Below are 5,276 nucleotides of genomic sequence, written 5' to 3' on the forward strand. Positions count from 1 at the left end.
ATTATAATTTTAACTCAAACTACCATAATTATTAATTTCCTAATTTATCCGTTGATTTGTGGTTGATATTGGACCTCACAGTTACCAAAAACTAATCAGTTCTCATTTGATTAGGCCCCTATATATATATATATGTGTGTGTGTTAAACGGTAAGGATGCTTGAAGATTAACAACAATGTTTGACTATATGTTACACTTGCCCCCAAGTTTGGAATTAAAGTAAATCAATATATTAATAGAGGTGAGTTATTAAACAACCATTTACATTTGTACAACCAATACAACTCAATCTCAACCGTCCATTTAATTTGATGAATATGTGATTTCATAAAAGTTTATATTGTTTCTTAATATAAATTATTGATCATAATTAATGAATACTAGTAATCTTCTATAAATATTCAAATCATAATAAATGAACTCTTATCATTTTCATAAATGTTTCAATTGATTGGGTTGCATTGGTTGTATAAATGAACTATCATTAGGGATGGTGATTTGCCCCGACCCGGTGGGGAACCCGGTTCACCCGACTCGAACGGGGACGGGGATTCCCCGTTAAAACGGGTCCCGGGGCCGGGGACGGGGATCCCCGGTAGACTCAAACCGGAGACGGGGCTGGGGACGGGGAATGTTACTCAAAACGGGGCCGGGGTCGGGGACGGGGATCCCCGGTATAATCAAACTAAAGCATACTTTTTACCGGGGATTGACCGGGGTTTACCGGGGATTGACCGGGGTTTACCGGGTTTTGACTGGGGATTGCTAGAATTTGACCGGGGACGAGATGATAATCCCCGTACCCGCCGGGGACCGGGGCCGGGGCCGGGGGACGGTATTACAAACTGGGGACGGGGTCGGGGATTACAAAACCCGCCCCATCCCCGCCCCGTTGCCATGCCTAACTATCATCATCAATGTACCGGGATCATCAAATGCAACCCTTACAAAAGTTACAACCAATGCAACCTAATCTAAGCCATACACTCATTTCTTTAAGGATTGATAATTGGGCGGTGGCATGGATGAAAAAATTATTTAGATTGGAGGGTAAAAAGGGGAAAAAATTTCCCGGTGGAGGGCATATGAGGAATTCATATTTTGAACTTTAAAATGGTAAAGTTCTAATATTGGAAGGATCTTAATTGATGGTTGCTATAATTAAATAATTAATAATTCTAAAACTAAGGTAAATGATTAAAATCTATTAAAAAATGCAAGAATGTTAAAAAAAATTACAACTACATATATAATAATGGTGAATAAAATATTTTCTTTATTAATCTTATCCAAACAATGCTACAAAATACGAAGGATATATTAATAAAATATAAGGATTTCAGAAATAATCATATATGGATCATTATATGTTTATAACAATGCTCAACAATAACATTAAACCACGAAGGTGTCTCGTACACATGTCGATTTAGTTCAGTTAAGTAACATGTACATACTACTGTCATTATACATGAATGGCTCAGATAAATAGATGACCCCCACACTACGCCAAAAGAGTCAAGATCTCAAATGTGCCAAGCGTTGTAGTTTGTTTAAATACAAATTGTTCAGAGTTTTTAGACATCATATTCATTGTTTCAGATCAACTTAAACATTACATGCTTTGAACTAACATTTGCTCATATAATTTTTAGTTCTAAATCATGGGCTTTCAGTAACGCCATCTGGGTTGAGAAACGCGACGATAGTGTTATGAACCTGGTGAGCATAATGTGTGGACCATACTTAAGGAATTTGTTATAGTCGTTATTTACAGTGTGCTCAGTTATTCGAGAAATAAGGCTAAACATGTAAAACAACAAAAATTGGTCTTAGAACCGTTAAAGAAGATAGGTTGTAAGAAAAATAAAATTTATTATGAGTTGTAAATGTGAAGTTTCAGTTTCTTGGTCATGTAGTTGACAAGAAGGACATCTAAGTAAAAAGGCAACAAACTCAGAGGTTGTGTCAGATTTAAAGCAACCAGGATTAGTAATTGAGATAGAGGTTTATTTTGGCCACTAGATTATTGTCAAGTATTCATTCAAGGTTCTCTAAATTGCAGACTTTATTATCAGCATTGACCCTGACAACATAGTAAATTGAGGTCATAAAGAACAAGTCTTTCGGTTACTGAAAGCAAAGATAAATTTATGTATAAATTTGATGTTGTCATAATTACTAGAAGACTTTGTAGTTTATGTGATACCTCAAAGTTCGAATTAGACTTAATACTGATGCAACAAGGCAAGTTCATCATCTACGCAATAATTTAATTGTAAGAACATGAGAAAGCTAATCCAACACGTGATAGAAAGTTAGCAATGTGGTAATTGCACTCAAGTTTTGTAGACACTACCAGCATGGCTCAAAGTGTATTATATACACATGACAATAGTTAAAAAGTCCATGTTCAATTACAAAAGAGAAATTTCGAGCTAGAAACGTTGATTAGGATCATCGTAGAATTATGATGGTGAGATTCACTGTCATCCAGACAAATAAAGAAATATGAAACCTGACTAGATTTTGAGTTGCAAGGGTAGACATTAGATTGAGTTTGAACGATTAGACTCAAGCAGTTTGGTAAGGAACTCTTCAATAAGAGAGTGTTAAGAAATAGAGAATGATTAACCTGATTTTCTATTAATAAACTTAGATGAAATCTTGTAGATTTTGGAACATAATGTGGGTTCCAACATGGGAGATTTTAGAAAGACAATGTTAGAAGGATTATGAAAATCCTTGTACCTGGGGACCCTGATAGCTAAAAGATGTGCAAGAATTTGAAAAGTAATTTTAGAATGTGTAAAAAACATGTTAAGACGTCGAATCAGTGACGGTAAGTTGGGGAAAGCTCCTAATTTCAGTAATGACTAGTATATGCATGAGGGCCTATAAGTCAAATTAGTAAGGCAATCATTGGTCCGAGAGTCTTCAACCGAAGGCAAGTAAGTAATGCAACATGTGTTCCTTACTATATGAGATGGTAAAGCGAGGTAGAGTACGTACTATAAGTTATGTCACAATACCTCAATAGCGTTGAGTATGTATGTTATTTAAGCAATAATATCTCTATTAGCTATCAGTATATGCATTGAGTATGCATCCAGGTGTCAACAAGCGTTATCATTGTGCATCACGCTCGATAAAATATTTGTCGCAGTGCTCATGTATCTTGCATCATGTTTGATGAATGATTCCAACAATGTTTAGTTATGGCATGATATGTTTAATAGATGGGTTCTCACCCATGAAAGTTGTGTTCGCATAGCTTATGTAGTATTATGTACAAGTTGTCCAACATATGCATAAAAATGCAGTAGTCAAACATGTTACCAGCATGAGTTAAGTCATGACATGAGTATAGTAGAAATACATGGTACATGGAAAGTTATGATGATGAGCAGCATAGACTACTAGAGTTCAAGGCCAGACAGAATAATGTTAAAGACATCTATCTGAAAGGGCATAGTCATATATGGAAAATAAGGTAAATAAAGTCCAAAGTACTTTGGACTGAAAAGTTGGTTACAAGAGTTAATAGAATAATCTATCGACCAAGTTCGCTAGCAGAGTTACAAAGAAAATTAATGACACTTTTCGCATGTCGAATTTTGTAACAACCCACAAATTCCACATACAGATAATCCACATGATATTACTTATAACACAAAATGTAATATTGTTTACAAAATACGGATTAACAAAAACTTTCTTTGATACATTTATGAGTAACAAAAAGTCATCAATTCTAAACTTTTCCCTTGCCTCTATCATGCGAGGTATGATGACCTGCAAAACAGGTTAGTCCAACAACTGAGCGTTAGACCCAAAAGGTCTAGTGAGTGTATAATTCTCAAACAGATAACATACTTTCCAATACTAACAGTTTCAAATCAACCTATACGGATATAAATATTTATCTATTTCTCTCACAGTTACACCGCCATTTCATCTCTCTCGCGGTAACACCGCCATTACATCTCTCTCGCGGTTACACCGCCATTACATCTTGTTGATCCTCTCTCTCAGTGATTTGATGATAATCCCTTTTATCTTTCACGTTGTATTTATGTTTCTGTATTTTCAGTTCCAACGATCTTCACTGAGTATGTTCAGTGATCGCTGAAGAACTTGCATTGTAAATCTATCAGAGACAACAATACTTCAAGAAGACAACACTCACACCAAAGAACCTTCAGCAAACGTCGAAGACTGAAACTGAAGATTAGAGACCGGCGAGTACGTGATCTGAAGCGGTACTCAGTGATTACAAGCATGTCTATACATGTGTGAAGACTGCTCTAGCTTCAGCGAATGATGATGAGACCTCCAGGTCATTCCAGCATTCAGCGATCAAAGGAAGCTTGCTTAGCATGATTGTTGTTGTCTTGTCCTTATGCACATAAAGGACAAACCCATACCCTTACAAAAGTTAGTACGCGGAGCCGATTAGTCGACTCTTTGTCCACCAACTTTAGGTAAGGATGTCTGCTCAAGAATAGTGCTTTTGTACTATTCACTGTAGCAAAGGACAAACCTTCCTCTTAAGGTTTGACACGCACTCTAAACCTACCATATTGCATTAAATGATCATTTAATGCACTGGGTATAAATAGAAGTGTTTCTTCTCCATGCAGAGAGCGCGCATCTCTCTCTAACCTTATTCTTGCTTCAAGCATCTTCTAGCTTAAGTAAATGATCTTTCTTTTTAGCAATCTCTTTTCTTGTATTTGCTAAAGCTTTGTGTGTAACCAAAGATTGTTTAGATAGGTTTCTATTACCTTATCTTTACGCATACAGTCTTGTAAAATCTGTATTGATCTTCTCTATCAATATATATTTTAAATTTAAAAATATTGTGTTTGTATACATTCCCCCCCCCCCTTCTACAAACTGTTTCTATTCTTGTAGACCCTTACGGGACCAACACATCTCTCTCGCGATTACACCGTCGTTACATCTCACGGTTACATCGCCATTTCATCTATCTCGCGGTTACACCTCCATTACATCTCTTGAGAAATTTCATATCAAAAGCTTCAACACATTAGCCGGATTTGAAGTCCGGTCAACATTGTCCGGACTTCAATTAGAGTAGAAAAAAGATAAATTGGACATGGCTTGAGCGGTTTAGCTTTTAATCCGGTTAACACTTGAACGGTTTAAGAAAATATCCGGACAACACTTGGGCGGTTTAAGAATAAACCGGACAACACTTGGGCGGTTTAAGAATAAACCGGACAACACTTGGGCGGTTTAAGAATAAACC

Source organism: Cynara cardunculus (assembly GCF_001531365.2).
Source record: "Cynara cardunculus var. scolymus isolate 2C chromosome LG 15, CcrdV1, whole genome shotgun sequence".
NCBI lineage: Eukaryota > Viridiplantae > Streptophyta > Magnoliopsida > Asterales > Asteraceae > Cynara > Cynara cardunculus.